The sequence below is a fragment of the Eumetopias jubatus genome, unplaced genomic scaffold (assembly GCF_037043125.1).
Source record: "Eumetopias jubatus isolate StellerSeaLion01/CBP00866 unplaced genomic scaffold, mEumJub1_p1.0 scaffold_17, whole genome shotgun sequence".
Classification (NCBI taxonomy): Eukaryota; Metazoa; Chordata; class Mammalia; order Carnivora; family Otariidae; genus Eumetopias; species Eumetopias jubatus.
Window position 1 is genome coordinate 89,066,022 of NW_028274823.1, and position 16,758 is coordinate 89,082,779.

The window sequence follows — 16,758 nt, forward strand, 5'->3', positions numbered from 1 at the left end:
GCATGCCCAGAGCTGTGACCCTGGACAGACCCCGTGCCTCTCGGGACCTCCCCAGGCTCCCCATGTGCACATCGGGGCATTCTGGCTTCTACTACAAGTTACACCATTGGGGGTAGGACCTCTACAAATGTTCCGTTCCTGCCTTCACATGAGGCTGGTGGACACTTGGCAATGCAAGGATGAACCAGGAGCTGGGCTTGGCATTGAACACAGTTCAGAGGGGCTTGGGTCTGCTCTGGGGTACAGGTAAAGGCACCCCCTCCTGCCTCTGTCCCAGCCCCCGTGGGAAGGTAGTAATGAACTGATTCTGACCTTGTCCTCTCACAACACAGACTTCCAGAGGCTCCCATTGGGGTGAGGCTCAGGTCCCAGGGCCTCTTCTGTGCCCGTGTGCTGGGCAGTCCCGACAGTGGCCCCTGGCACCCCTGAATCCTGGTCACACATCCCTGTGGAATGCCCTCCCCTCCAGGGTGGATGGCCTGTGTGATGGCACTCTCAGGAATGGAATGGCACAAAATGCCGGGATGTCATTTCCAAGCTGGTGGAGGAAAGTCTATGACTTCTCCTGGTTCCCTCTGTCCTGGGTTCATTCTCTGTCTCCTTCTCTGTCTCTGTGTCTGTGTCTCTCACAGGAGCAGGATCTGTGGGTTCCATGGGCGATGTGAGAAACCTCAGAAGGCTCCCCTGTCCCCGTTTCCCTCTCCGGTCCTGGTGCTCCATTCCTTCCTAAGGCCTCCTCACCCTGACCAGAGCAGTGATTCTGGATCCTCTTCCAAATGGGGACCCTGAGGCTGCAACAAAGGGGCCCTGACCTTGGTCTCCAGACTGGAGCACAGTGCTCTGGCACGTTCTGCATACCCAGGTCCTCAGCCCCCCAAGCCCCCAGTGTGTACTCTGCTGCAAAGGAACTTGAGGGGATAGAAAGCATTTTCCCAGGACAGGGAGCACAGTGGGTCATGGATGGAGATCCAAGGCCAACAGGCTCTTCTACAAGCCTGTGGGACCCTTGGGACACTGACTCTCTGCAGCCCAAGTGATAGAAGATTAAGCTGAGGCCTTTTGGGCTATAGCCCCTCGGGACTTGGGGGTGAATATCTCTTCCTGCTGCTCCACGGGCTATGAAATCTTTACAAGCTGGATCTGAGCCAGCCCAATGGGGCCTGGTTCCTGGTCCTACAGCCCCACAGTGAGGAGAGGTGAGGCCAGGCAGGAGTGGGAAGAGGGCAGAGTGGACTCTCTCTAGGGTCCATGGCTGCCTGGTCAGCACAGAACCTGCTGAGTGCTGGCCCCTAGGGCACACAGACTCCTGCTCCCAAGCAGGCTCCGTGAGGGAGACTAGAGTGTGTCTCCTGCTACCTCAAATGGTGTCACTCTGTCCTGTATCTACAGCCTGTCCCACCAGCTGGACTCCCTTCTAGTCGGCCAGCTCACCTACAGGGTCAAGAACAGGCGATCATGAAGCTCAGGGGCCAGTGTGTGGCTGGGCAGGCAGGGGAGGGCTCGCTCTGGTCTCAGGGAGTCTCTGGCTGGGCTAGCAGGGGCTCTGGAGGGCTGGCCTTCCAGATTCTCTGCTCACCAGCCCTGGGTTAGGGTGAGGGGTAGGGTTAGGGTGAGGGTGAGGGTGAGGGGTTAGGGTTAGGGTTAGGGTGAGGGTGAGGTTTAGGGTTAGGTTTAGGGTTAGGGTTTAGGTTTAGGGTTTAGGGTTAGGGTTAGGCTTAGGGTTAGGGTTAGGGTTAGCATTAGGAGATGATGGCTCCTGATACTCCAGTAAAGATATATAAGACCTACTGGATATTTAGTTGAAGGGCATGTGATTTCCTGAAAGTTATGTGAGCTGAGAAATTGTGACACTCAGTTAGAAAGTTAGGAGAATAAAGCTCATTTGACAACCTGAAAACTCATAACACTCAGGAAGAAGCTTTGAGTTGTCCTGACACGCAGGCAGGCAAGGGACAAATTCTTGATGCTCAGATTGTCTGGTGGAGAACTTACACTCCGGGAGAGGAGGGAACACTGCCCTTCATGCAGGTGGAGTTGTGACCTCCTCACACTCCTACAGGAAGGTGAAACTTCTTCACATGCAGGTATGTGAGGTGAGCATTTGTCATCCTCCCGTCGGTGAGATGTCGTCTCCTGACAATCAGAAAAAATGAAACCTCAGGATATTCAGGTGATTGTGGTGAGAATGCCTGACCCTCAGTTATAGGAGACACATCTTCCTGCATGTAGGTCCCAGAGAGGAGACATGTTGACACTCAGGTAGGAAACACCAGACCCTGTGATACTCAGCAGTGAATAGAAAGGTGGGTTTTGTAGTCTTAAATTATAGAAATTCAAATTGGCTCTTTGAAAAGTGTGCTGATAGTATGTACTTGGAAGAGGGAAAGACAATTTGCCCTACACAGTCTTAAGGATCGATTAATCTGGTGAGCCCGACACCCTGTGACCATTGACATATTGCATCATCTTGACACAGAGGGACAGAAGTGCCCCTCAACCCATGACTTGGAACAGGAACTGTGGTTGCAGCTTGCATGAGGGGCAGACCCTGACACTGCACAAAACTGGATCCTCAGATGATACGGAACCTTCCAAAGGTAACTGGGAATGAAGACCCTGGCGTTGGGACAGAGGGAGGGGGCTGCATATGAGCCCCCATCCCCCGAGGGGTGCAGAGGAGCCTGTACAGAAAGCTGGCATCTTGTTTCAGCCTGGACCGGTTAAGCTAAAGGGCTCCTGCCTGGCCTGACTATTGGGGGGGAGAGGAGGGGCTGTAGCCATGCTGATTGGTCAGGAGGCCACAGAGCTTTGTGAGGTCACTGGGCTTCCAGGCCAGGCTGGGGCAGGAGTATGGTAGAGATGTTGCCAACTGCCATTCTGCTGGACTTGGCAGTGTCTGTGGTTGCCAAAGATAACGCTACGTGTGAGTAAGTGTCAGGGACAGTTCCGGGGCTTGGAAAGAGTGTCTTCTGAATAGCAAGCCCCACCCAGACTCCCTCTGTCCAGGGCTAGGAAGGAGGCCAAGCTTGGGCCTTAGTAGTCCCCTGGGTCTCACGGGTGTGACCCACATCCCCAACTCAGACCATCCTTGCTCCCAGTTTCATCAGCCGAGAGACCCCAGGGCTGACCCCTGGGCTCCTATGCCTCCCGTACCACAGACGCTGGGGTCCTTCCCTCACCTAGAGACTGACCTCACTGCCTCTTGTACATCAAGTCCCAATTTTTAGAAACCTCTTTCTTCCCACAGATACTGAGGTGCCCCACCTGTGGCTGACCCCAAAGACCCCAGGGTATTGTCATGGCATTCTTCTAGGGTCACACCTCCACCTTAGACTCTGACAGCCCCCAAGGTACCCCCAAACTCTTGTGGCCTCTCCCCAGTTCGCAGAACTTCCACCCCTGGACCACCGCTGCTCCCCACACCTGGGATCACTGGACCTGCCTTGGGTACTCTCCCTGCTCCTGCCACCATCCAACTCCACACTGCAGCTGCCCCAAGACCCCTGTGGCTGTTTTCTGAGTCTCCCGCTCAAATTTGGCTCTATAGAACTCAAGCCATTACACCTCCCTCTCTCCAACTCTAGTCTCCCCCTCTGCCTCGGGATCTCCCATATTTCTAAGGCTCTTATCATCGGTCCTGCTTCCTATGGCACTTTCCTTCCTAGCCCTGGGGCTACACCCACTCCAGAACACATACTCCTCCAAAGCAGTTCCTGAAGCCTGCAGTTTCCTGCTTCCCTACCGCCCTCACAGCGCCTCTCAGCAGCTCCCCCTCGGACCCTCCACACTCCTGGATGCCCCACTTTGCCCAGCCCCCTAGCCCTGATTCCCCCATCCTGCAGGTACGAGGACAGGCTGTGCCTCTTCTTGGTTTGAACTGTGCACCTGGTCTCTCCCCAGTGCCCCCTGTGGGATAAGGTTCAGGCAGAACCCACCTGGAAGTGGCCATATCGTCGGAGGGCAGGATGCAACAATCAGGGCCTGGCCCTGGATGGTCATCCTCCAGGTATTCATATCCTATAATAACCGAAGGTACCATGCTTGCGGAGGGACCTTACTGAAGCCCCACTGGCTGCTTACTGCTGTCCACTGCTTCATCTCCAAAAAGTACGTGTGGGAACACGTGGAGAGAGGTCTTCAGAAAGGCTCTTTCCAGAAAGGGACATTCTCCAGGACTCTCTGTGCAGAGTCTCCCAGGGGCTCTGGGCCTTGTAGCAACCAGACCGTGAGTGGTTGGGCCCAGGCCCTTGCTGAGGGAGGGCTCTGAGGATCATGGTCACCAGAAGTTTCTGTCACGCCCGTCCTTTCTGAGGATAACCTGGCTTGCCTCTGTGCCCACAGAAAGGTATAAGACTGGCGACTCATTTTTGGAGCAAGGGAAATTATGTATGTGAACGATAAGCCAGCGAAGCTGCCTCAACAGGAGAGATATGTCGAGAAAATCATCATTCATGAGAAATACATCCCCAGTTTAGAGCATAATGACATCGCTCTGATGAAGATCACCACTCCCGATCCCTGTGGGCAATTCATCGGAACGGGCTGCCAGCCCCAAATGAGGGCAGGCCCACCTGGAGTTCCCCAGGCCTGCTGGATGGCTGGCTGGGGATTCTTGAAAGAGGAAGCAGAGTATGGGAGGGGTTCTCACGGGGGTAGGGTCACTGCTGGTCATTCCCTCAGTGGTCTCTGAAGTGCAGGGGCCATATGTGGTGCCTAGTGGCGATGTCCACCAGAATGCGGGATGCTGTCCCCTTTTAGAGCTGGAGAAACTGGCAGCCGAGTCCCCTGTCCACAACCTCACCACTGATGGCTTGTGTGGTCGCCGGGTGGAAGGGTGCATGCAGCCCCAGGAGACCCTGGGCATTTTTTTGAATGGGGTATGGGCTGTGGCTCTCTCTGGGGCCTGGAACCCCAGTTGCTACCTTCTGGAATTGGGGGATTGTCCCCTGAAACGGCACTTGTAGAAGAGCTCGAGAGGGTTTTTGTGGTTGAGGGCCAACCCCTCTCCTCCCTGGACATCCATTTCCGCATCTGTGAGTGGAAGGGCCATGTCACTTGGTCTCTGAGCTCTGAGACCCCAGAGCCCAGCCCTCTAGATGTCAGTGAACCTCTGCTCCCCACCCTCGGTGGTCACAATGCGAGAATCCTCCCTCCCCTTCTGAGTGTCATCGTTTTCTCTGGAGAGAGGGGACGGGGTTCTTGGCAGGCCAGCAGTGGGCAGCAAGGGTTTGACGAGCAGGTTAGGCCTTTCAGCTTTCCACAGGTGACCACATGGACTTTTTACCCAGTCACACTGGGGATGAGAAGAGAGACTGAAAGCTCTTCGGTCCCTTGATAATGGAAAACTGAAGGCTCCTAATTCAAAGCACTTCAGTCATTTGGGGTTCAAAACTAAGCCTTTTCTGGTGACAAAACCCTGGTAGTTTCAGTATGCTTCCTGAAACTCATCTTCCCTCACTCAAGGCTGCGCCCCTTCTCTGATTGGTTTGCTTCTCCTCCCGGGCACCCCTGTTTTCACTGGCCTCTGCTGGCCCTTCCCTCCCTGACCTGGGGTATCAACCTCTGTCTATTGATGTCCATAGCTCTGCTGAGGCCTCTAGAGCATTCTTCTTGTCCCATCCCCCCAGCCTACCCTGCTTTCCCCATCCACCCAAACACGTGCGCAGTGTCCCAGGGTTCTTGGAGTCCCTGGGGGGCTGGTCTCAGGGTTCCCATCTACACTCCCACGCCTGCCACCACCTTTGCTGTCCTATCTCTCAAAAGGTTTATAGGCTCCCAGCTACACCCTGGACATCACACAAGGCCTCTTTTGTTCTAGAATCCTCCTCAACTTAGTGGGATTTCTACCATCTTCTGGTGAATCCATCCCCCACTGGTAAGGCCAAGTCTTAAAGAAATCCCCAGCCTCCAAATTTCTGTGACATTTTTGCATACCTTCCTTTTTCTACCTCCTTCTTGAGCCCATATGCTTCTGGGGTAGTCCTCCTTTTCTATTGAATTTCAAGTTCTTGTGACATTTTAGCATTTAAAGCCAAGGTGTGGGGCTTGAGAAAACCCTCTTCTCTTCCAGGTCATCTGGCTCTTCCATAGATCTAAAAGGTCACCGTAAGCGACCAGGCTTGTTGTGGTGGTCATTTCCATGTCACCCCTGCCTTGGGGACAGTGCAAGTACAAAACTAACCCTGCTTGGGTGGTATGCAAAGTTGACCTGAAGGGCCTGGAGACGCAGTCCAAGACACACAATCACACAGTCTGAATGCTGTGTGCCTAGCTCCATCCACTTTCCTCCACTTGGTTTTGGCTTCCCACTTGGCCTACACTGCCATGTTCCAAGTGTGATCCGCCACGTCTCCACCCAGATGCACGCGATTTCAGACCCACCCACCAGGCTGTGGCTGGGCTGTGGGTGAGGCTGTGGTCGGGGGAGGCCACTTGATGAAGAGGGGATAGCTGCCCCTATAGTCAGCTGTGAGGTTGGCTGATGGAATCATAGCCTGGGCTGGGCCTTTCTTAACCCAAAGGTCATGATGGAGCCTCTGGGGCTGTACAGGATGTTCTGACCTGCCTTCCGGTTATTCCAAACACCCATGCCCGTGACAGATCTGTGTGTGTGGAGGCCATCCTGCAGCTCCTCTTTCTCTGTAACTTCAAAAGGGATGGGAGGTATGCGGGGAGGGACTCATCTGCCCAGCGCTAGCAGATCCTGTCCAGAACTGAGCTGAGGGGTTTAACGGGGGATAAAAAGCAATGAGGGCGACTTAGAGCCGTACTGTGAGGAAATGAACTGTGTGTCCTGGATTTGAGTGTAGAGAGGAAAACCTTGGTCTGAATCCAAGACACACCACAACCCTCCCTGCATGTTTGGGCAAGTGGTGCTCCAAGGTCATGATTGGAGGCAAGGTGAGTCACAGCGCTTAACACAGGGGATCAATGTGGGGTGTAAATGAGGTGACACATCCTGGTTGTAGCTGTGAATAATCATCTGGCATCAACACACATTCCTGCAGCCACATCTGCTCATCCTCCATGCACTGCCCCTCCTCTTCACCTGCATATGCCTCCAACACCCCACATCCTTCACAAGTGTCTGAGGAGAGGCCAGGGGCATTGACTTTCCTGGATTTTAGGTTGAAGTAGAGCATTTCAGGATGATGGGGTTTCCGTGGAGGGAGGAGGCAGGGCTTTCCCAAATCATGTCTTCTGTGATCGCTCACCACCGGGGCGCCTGGCTGTAGCCTACAGGATCGCACCTACACTGCAGGAGGCCCGTGTGAACCTCATCGACCTCGACTTATGTAACTCCACCCAGTGGTACAACGGGCGCATTTGTTCAACCAATGTGTGTGCAGGGTACCCTGAAGGCAAGATCGACACCTGCCAGGTAACTTCCCTTCGGGCGCCACTTTCCCTGTCAAAACCTCTTGGTGAATACCTGAACTCCACTCACTCCAGGGTTCTGCTTCATTGACCCTTTCCCTTGTCCCATTTGTAGCAGTGAGGATGGGAGGTGACACCTGGTGCCCCTACAAAGAACCAGTCACCACACAGAGAGCTTGATCCCACCGTGACACAGAGATCATACCACCCGAACACCACCCTGGAAGAGAATGCTTACCTCTCCTCACCAGAATACAAAACCTTCCAATCCACTTGTACAACATGCCCATGCATGCATACAGCCTCATACGTGGACACATGGGTCGCTGACCTTCCCTCCTCACTGCAAGGAGACCTGTGACAATCCATCCCCTTCTCACATCCACCTGAAGCTGTTGATACCAACGCAAAATCGACCACCACCACCACTATATATCAAATATATCTATATCTATCTCTCTATCTATCTAATCTATGAAGGCATTATTTCTGGACTTCTTCCTACCTGCCCTCCCCGACTCAATCCAAACCCTCCCCCAGCAAATCTGTCCTCCCTCTGTCCCCCTCCAACAGGGTGGAATTGCTTGTGTGTCACGGCTCATTGTGGTTTCCTAAATCTTGATTTTTGAAGTTGGAACAAGGCGATCTGGGGTGACAAGCCAGGTATGGTCTGGATCTCACACTCAGAGTCTCTGCTTATTAAATCAGTGCAGGTGGGCCCTGGAGCACTTCTGTGAGGTGAGCTGACTCAGAAGGAGGGGTGTGGGTCTGAGTGCATTGGAAGAATGACCCCAGTCTGAAGTTTTGTACCGTGGCCATCTGATGCTCAGTCCACATGGCCAACCCCAGGCAGGAGTCTGCCCTCAACCAGAATTGCTTATGTCCATCTGTGAATTCCTGAGAAAGAGATCTCGATGACCTCAGGTCAACTGCCTACTCTGGTCAGGGCCCAGATCAAACCTAAATGCTGGATTAGCCACTTGAGAAATAAAAATTGCAGGCTCCAGAAAGAAACCCCTGGGCTCCTGGCTGGGCCGTTGCTGCAACATGCAACAGTCTCATACCTGTTCACCTGTTCACTGTGTGCACATGATTCAAGTGCAAGATGGTCCTATGTTCTGGTTGCAAAGACAGATGGCATAGGGTACAGGAGCATGAGGGAGGAACTTTGGGTGAGGAAGACCAAGGACCCTGTCTTTTCCTGCTGCGGCTGTAACAGGGACTGATGAAGCAGGCATGAGTATTTCCAGGATTCGTCAGTCTGTCTGGGTTCAAACAAACACCCTGCTTTTCCTCTCATCAGCTATGTGGCCCTGGAAATATGGCCAGAAGGTTGTGTGACAATGAAATTAGGACAGATGTGAAGCTTTCAGAGCAGAGCATGACAGGCTATACATGCTTATAGATGTGGGCTCTAGAGCCAACTGGTGATGAGATGCTGGGTAATCTTATACTTATTCAGGGGCACTCGGGTGTATATCGTCTGTGCACTTATGAGCCCTGGAATGCCTAGGCTACCTAAGATGACTTGCAAATTGATCTGGGTGACCCATGCCTTGTAGTGTATTAACATTTGATAAAATAAAACAACCAAATTTTATCTGCCTTCACTGAGAGCCAACAATACTAAGATTAGAGTTCGCATGTCCATGATTCCTTTCGTTGGCTTTGGTCTGTCTCTACTGAAGTCAGTTTCTTAATCTCCCTACTGGGTATATAAGCTTTGTACCCTGGTGTCAGACACCAGGTACCCTCTAAACACTGAACAAAACTCAATGTCAGTCACAGAGTGAGACAAACCCCAAGCCATAGTCCACATGGTCCAAAGAGCAGAAACAGCCATGGCAGGACCTCAGGACCTGCCCTCACCCTTCCTGGGCAGTCCTGAACCCTGAGCTTGCAGGTGGCAATGGTGTGGCAAGATATGCTCAGGCTAGGGAGTAGGGGTAGGTGTGGAGGATTTGGGAGAAATCTGGAGGAGCTATACTACCAGTGGTTTCTTTCCACTTACAGATCATTCCTTCACCTCAGAGCTTCCCAGGATCCAGAATGGAATCTCCTGGCACTCTCTCCTTTCACATGCTCAAATCCTTGTCCTTAGTTTTTCCCTTCTCTCCTCATTGCGCCTGTCATCTGTAGCTGACACTTGGGTCTCCTTCCTGGGGAGACAGGGCTTATGCTCAGGGAAAACTGATGGGAGGCCATGGATTAGGTAGAGCCTGCAGAATCCGATTGATGTTTTCTTGTGTATCTTCTAAAACTTTCCATGCCCATGAATAGATTTACGTATAACTCTCTTCTTATTTATTCACTGTTCATACTGCTCTGACTTCCTGTTTCATTTAGCAAATTAGAGTTATTTTCGTATTAGAACACAGGGACTCACCTTCTCAAAATTACATTGTACGGGAGGGGTATTACGAGATATAGTGCCACATTTCCTTCCTGGGAGGGGTTATCTAGCCTCCTGCTTTAGCTTTCCCTCAATGTACTAATTTCCCCACATATAAGCCAATACTGGTTTATATCAAATTCAGTGATTTTTGCAAAACGAATAGATGTTCCAATTGTCATTTTTTTTTTTAAATTATGAATGAAGTTGTTGACAAGTGAAGTGAGACTCTCTGATCTGCCTTCATATCCCTGTGGATACTCTAACCCTGAAAATGGCTTACAGGTCCCGGAGCAGATACTGCTGCACACAGAGACAAGAAGAACAGGGGAAAACTGGACAGACTCAACAATGAGCCAGCACCAAGGGGCATCTAGGCAACTGAGGGATATGCTCACTGTTTCTCTGTGGGATGGTTTAGGCAAATGATAAGTATTTTTCTAAAAAGCAGAATTCATAATGAGTTTTATTGCTAGGAACAGTAACAAGATGATTTGACAGTGGCTAAATCTGTGCACGTGGTAAAAGCCTGACACCTGAGCATTCGGGAATAACAGACCTAAGATATGTGTAGTCACAAGTTCTAATTGCGAATTTGATGCATATGAGAAATTTTTTTAAAGATGTATTTATTTATTTATTTGAGAGAGAGATAGCAAGAGAGAAAGCATGAGCAGAGAGAAGATGCAGAGGCAGAGGGAGAAGCAGGCTCCCCACTGAGCAGGAAGCCCGATGTGAGACTTGATCCCTGGACCCCAAGATCATGACCTGAGCCGAAGGCAGACGTTTAACCAACTGAGCCACTCACACGCAGGATCATATGGTACGTGTATGGTGAGCACTTTTAAAACTGGCCAAATCGTGTCTTCAAGGCAGTTTCAACACTCTGCATCCCCGTCAGCAGTATCTGAGAGTTCCAGTTCCTCCAGCTCTTGCCAACACTTGATGTGCTCCGTCTTTTTGTTTTAATTTAATCATTAAAAAGAATTTAAAAGATTTTATTTATTTATTTGAGAGAAAGAGAGCACAAGCGAGCACAAACGGGGAGGGGCAGAGGGACAGGGAGAAGAAGACTCCCCGCTGAGCAAGGGAGCCCAACATGGGGTTTGATCCCAGGACCTGGGGATCATGACCTGAGCTGAAGGCAGTCACTTAACCACCTAGGCACCAAGGTGCCCCGAATTTTAGCCATTCTTATAGGGGTGTAATAATATGTCATATGTGGTGTTTTTATCCACAAGTGTAGTCTATATATATATTTAAAGCATTCGAAATGGATATTGTTTTTTTTTTAAGATTTTATTTATTTATTTGAGAGAGAGAGAATGAGAGATAGCACAAGAGGGAAGAGGGTCAGAGGGAGAAGCAGACTCCCTGCTGAGCAGGGAGCCCGATGTGGGACTCGATCCCAGGACTCCAGGATCATGACCTGGGCCGAAGGCAGTCGGTTAACCAACTGAGCCACCCAGGCGCCCCTCGAAATGGATATTGTTAAGATTTATCATGAGGTAATAGGGTAGTAACTTCTGACACTAGCAAAATGTGAGAGTGCACATAGGGAAAGGAGGAAGTAGAAATAAGCATAAAATTAAATTCATTCAAACAGAATTTGGATTTTTGAAGCATCACAAACATCAATGGAAACAATAGCAACAGTCATAGAACAATTTCTCCATTAAGCCAGGTCTATCCTATATAAAGATATTCCAAAGTATCCAAACTCCCAGAGCTGCCCTGTCTACTGAAGTTACTACACCCAAATAGAACACTTTATATTTAAAACAAAATCCTCAGGTTGCACGACTGGCTCAGTCAGTAGAGTGTGTGACACTTGATCTTGGGGTCCTGAGTTCAAGCCCCATGTTACATTGTAGAGATTACTCTTTAAAAAGATACTAAAAAAAAAAACACAAATTTAGCACAAGTCAACAATTTGCCCACAGTCACTTCATCCTCCGCTTTTAGGGTGATGATAAGTTTGCTCTTCACAAGAGGCATCATGTGCCACCTTATTGACCTTTATAAGGTTTCTTTATTTCCAATGTATGCTTTGATCTTGCCCCAATAATTCTTTCTCCTCAAAGCTCTAGAGAACCCCAGTTTTGATCTGCATGCTCAGTGAGAATTCATTCATGTCCATGATATTTTCATGAAGAAGAAGAGACAATGCAGAGCCCAGGGGTGGGACCTCCCCAGCCAGCCCTTGCATTTCTCCTGGATGGGTTGAGCTATCACTGAACTGACTTTGTTAAGCAAATGTGTGCCCGTGTGCCAAAAAGATGCTAAATTCCATGCTCAGACAGATTCGGGAGTGTGGCTAGGGTCAAATGATTCCTCAGGCTGTATATGCTAGGAATATAAAATTGGTTAATTTAATTTTGGATTGTTTAATTTCTGAGATATGAATCCAAACTTCAATAACTTTTCCTTGAGGAACATGACTTAAGTGTTGCACTGTATTAAAGCAGTCAAAGTGTTCTCTCGTGAATAAAGTACGGTCATTGTGACGTGGCTCTAGTGATGATGAGCAGGCTGTCCTATCATTGCAGCCCTACCTCATCCCTCAGTCACTGAAACACTATTACTCACCCTAAAGTTACATACTGTACACACACACATAGCACTGTGAAGACCACTTTGTTGAATATAGGCCACTTCCAAAATTACAGTCAACATTCCTAAAAGCAAATAAAACAAATAATTCTACACATTGCTTCTTTAGTGCAAAGCCATTGAAAACAACCTTATTCAGAAAAGTGGTGCTCTGCATTTGGCAAGCTATTACCCTAGTCATGCGAGATCCATCTATAAGAAAGTAAGGAAAGAGCAAATTAATAGTGGAAATATAAAAATTTGAAAATTATATTTGAATCCTATGAGTTTAACCAAATGTTAGCTGACAGCTGCAACAGACCAATATTTAATGAGCATTCCACTCATTTCAAACCTTCTACTGTTCTTTGTAAAGGAAATAAATTCTCTAATACCACTGCTATCTCCTCTAGGTAAATTGTTTAGTGTGAGTCTATCCAAGGCCTTTGATTGCTACCTCCTAACTCTAACACACGTGCCCAGGCACTCTGAGAGCTATACACGACAGGGTGCACTTGAAAAAGTTCAAACAGCACTTCTCTGTGAGGTCTTGTTCAGAAGACCACAGAATCCACCAGAAGTGAACTTCCAAAACATTTTTCCACACTGAAGATGATAAACGGATCTCACGTGATCACAAATTCTACAGAGGCCACAAAATGTTAGAATAAACTGGGCTTTAAGGTTAGTGATTCATTAATACCTAAAATATATTTTTGTGTCTTAGTAAAATTAGGATTACTTCATCTGATAAAGGAATAAATCTACTTATAAAACTGGACTTTTGAATAGATTCAGAGCTTCTTTCTCAGATTTTCTTCTTTTTTTTTAAGATTTTATTTATTCATGAGAGACAGAGAGAGAGAGATAGAGAGAGAGAGGCAGAGGGAGAAGCAGGCTCCCAAGGAGCAGGGAGCCCAATGTGGGACTCGATCCCAGGACCCTGGGATCATGACCTGAGCTGAAGGGAGACGCTTAACCATCTGAGCTACCCAGGCACCCTCTCAGATTTTCTTCTTAAAACAGCAAACCCATTTGAGATAAAGAGGAAGCACCTATGTAGTTTGAAAATATTTTCTTTAGCTGTCTGCAAATTAACTGATTTGTTCATACTCAATGTAGGAACACTGTATTAGTTCCCACCAGACCCTGAGAGGGCACTGAGAAATCTGACAAGAGCAACAGGAGTGTTCCCACTCTTACTTTCGGTATAGTGAACATCAAAATTGTAGATACATATATTAAATGTATACTGCACCACGAGCATCTTTAGCAGAGGTGTTGAAGGATATATTATAACAATGTTTTAAACCACAAATGCTAGGGTCGCCTGGTTGGCTCAATGGGTTGAGCGTCTGCTCTTGGTTTTGGCTCGGGTCATGAGCTCAGGGTCATGGGGTTAAGCACCCCCCACGGAGCCCCACATTGGGTCCTGCACTCAGTGGGGAGTCTGCTTGAGATTTTCTCCCTCCCTCTGCCCTTACCCCCGCCGCCCGCCCTCCATGCTCACATGTGTGCTCTCTCTCTTTCAAATACATAAATCTTAAAATAAACTGCAAATGCTAAATACACTATTTCAAATACTCTAATTTATGAATTAATATCTATGATGTAACAATGGCAATTTACCACAGTGATTGGAGTACAGTCCACTTTTTTGCCAATTTTATGAATAATTTCCTTAACTAACTGTTCAATGACATAACACTTACATGCCTTTTTAGAAAATGTACTGTACACAGTTATAAGACTATAGAACTAAGCTTAATCATACTTTAATTAGAAAACTCACGTTTGTGGGCGCCCGGGTGGCTCAGTTGGTTAAGCGACTGCCTTCGGCTCAGGTCATGATCCTGGAGTCCCGGGATCGAGTCCCACGTCGGGCTCCCCGCTCAGCGGGGAGTCTGCTTCTCCCTCTGACTCTCCTCCCTCTCATGCTCTCATTCTCTTTCTAATAAATAAATAAAATCTTAAAAAAAAAAGAAAACTCACGTTTGTGTTTTGTTTCTGTTAAAGGAAAAACTGTGTTACTCTAATACTTTTAATGTAGTGACTTTTGTTCAAGATTAGGAAAAATTTGAATAACTTCTCTCAAGTCCATTTCATTTCAAATTTATACAACTTGTTTAGTCAGCTGACCAGAAAGAAAGGAAATAAAAGGAAACTATTTGCCCAGATGAGGTAGAGAATGTTCACACGAATTCAATGCATAGTTCTCTTGGTTGTTCTGTTTCATCCTTAACTGGGCCCACACCAATTTTAAATCCGAGCTTAAATGAGCTTCTTCAATTCTTCTTCCAACAAGGCTCTGTCACTCCCATCTCCGGGTCAGAGAGTACTCACGTCTCTGCAGAGGACTTTGTCTTTGTTTCTGTCTTGCTCGTCCAAGGACCACCAACACAGCCATTTTGAGAAGGGGATGTAATCACTCTGCTGTTTTTACTCACAGGCAACACTGATTTATGATTAGGCTTGCCGCCGTCATATCCAGTGGTAATGTCCTGTATACGCAAGACAACAAGTATCCCATACAATTTTGGATATTCTTTTGGAGAATAAAAACTGTGAAGCCTTTCAAATACACTTTTGATTTTAGTTGGATCACAACACAAGAAATAAGAAATCTTTGAAATATGATAACCATATTTTTCATAAATCTGAATCAGTTGCTGTTTCAATGTTACAGTCATGGTTTCCAAGACCATCTCAGAACAGCGGCAGTACTCAACTCATCATTATGCAAAGGGAAGTTCCACACAGATAACCAACCAACTCTTCAAATGCAAAAGGACTTCTTTCCCATTTTCCAGGAGGCCTTTGTCCCCCTGCTAGTTTTTTTTTAAGATTTAATTTGAGAGTGAAAGACAGAGGGAGCAAGAGGGGGTGGTGGGGAGGGCAAAAGGAGAGGGAGAAGCGGACTCCCCCCAGAGAATGGAGCTGATGATGCATGGCTGGATCCCTGAACACTGGGATCATGACCTGAGCTGAAGGCAGACGTTTAACTGACTGAGCCACCCAGGCGCCCCATCCTGTTCCCCTCCAGTTTTATTGAGAAATAATTGACATACATTGCTGTATAAGTTTAAGGTGTGCAGCAGGGTGGTTTGATTTACATCAATTGTGAAATGATCACCACAGTAGGTTCAGCCAACATCCATCTTCTCAATATGGATTCAATAAAAAGAAAAGAAAAGAAAAGAAAAGAAAAGAAAAGAAAAGAAAGGAAAAGAAAAGAAAGGAGAGACATGTTTTCCATGGGATAAAACTCCTAGGGCTTACTCTCTCCTTGTATATTGCTGCAGTCATTAGGTTGCACCAGAGACCTCCATGACCATCCAGTCCAATGTCCATCCCCTAGCCAAGCTGTTGACATGACAGCGTTCCCGTGGCCAGTCTCCCGAAATGGTCGCTGCCATCGGGATCTGTGGCTAGCACTATCTGGGCATTGTTGTCTCTGCCATTCTCACAGAAAGTTCCAGCACTGAATCACCTTCTTCAGGCTTTGGGCATTTAACCGTACAAAATTTGCTCTTTTGTTTGGGGATTGTTTAGTTGTTTAGTTAAAAGGAGTCAATCCAGGAAGAGATAGATGGAAGAGATGAATAGGGCAAAGTATGTGGGGGAATGGCTGTGGAGCTTCGTGTTCTCTCAAGACCCCCACCCTCGCAGCCTTGCAATGAGCTCACCAACCTGGAAATCCTGTGGTCTCCATATGCATTTCCCTAAAGGCTAGTGATGTTAAGCATATTTTCATGTGCTGACTGCCATTGACATATCTTCTCTGGTGGTCTGTTCAAATCTTTTGCCTTTTAAAAATTTTTCATTGTCTTTTTATTTTAGAGTTTTGAGAGTTCTTTTTATATACCGAAATTAAGTCCTCTATCAGATATATGCTTGGGAAATATTTTCTCCCAGTCTGTGGCTTTTTTAAATTCTCTAAATAGTGTCTTTTTAAATTATGATTAAGTTCAATTAATGTGTTCTTTTGTAGATCATTCTTTTGGTGTCGTATCTAAGAAATTTTTGTTTCACTTAGTTCTCAAAGATTTTCTTTGATATTTTCTTCTAGAAGTTCTAGAGTCTTAGGTTTTACGTTTAGGGCTATGGTCCCTTTGAGTTAATTTTATTTATGGTAAACTATGGATTGATGCTCGTTTTTTTGTGTGTGTATATCTAGTTGTTGAAAAGACTCTTATTTCTCTACTGTGGCTTCCTATCTCTGAAGAAAATCAGTTGTCCACATATGTATGGTTCTAATTTTGAGCTCTGTTTTGTTCCTTTGAACAAGTTTACTTGACACTATTGCCACACTATCTTACTATGTACAGCTTACAAGAGGTCTTGAAATTAGGTACTGTGCATCTTTCAAATTTTTTTTTCAAACCCGTTTTGGCTAT

General features: G+C 47.6%; 1 pseudogene; it reads left to right on the top strand.

The window, feature by feature from the left end:
* LOC114203158 (histo-blood group ABO system transferase 2-like) overlaps positions 1-16,758 on the top strand; it is a 46,618-nt pseudogene that overhangs the window by 7,824 nt on the left and 22,036 nt on the right.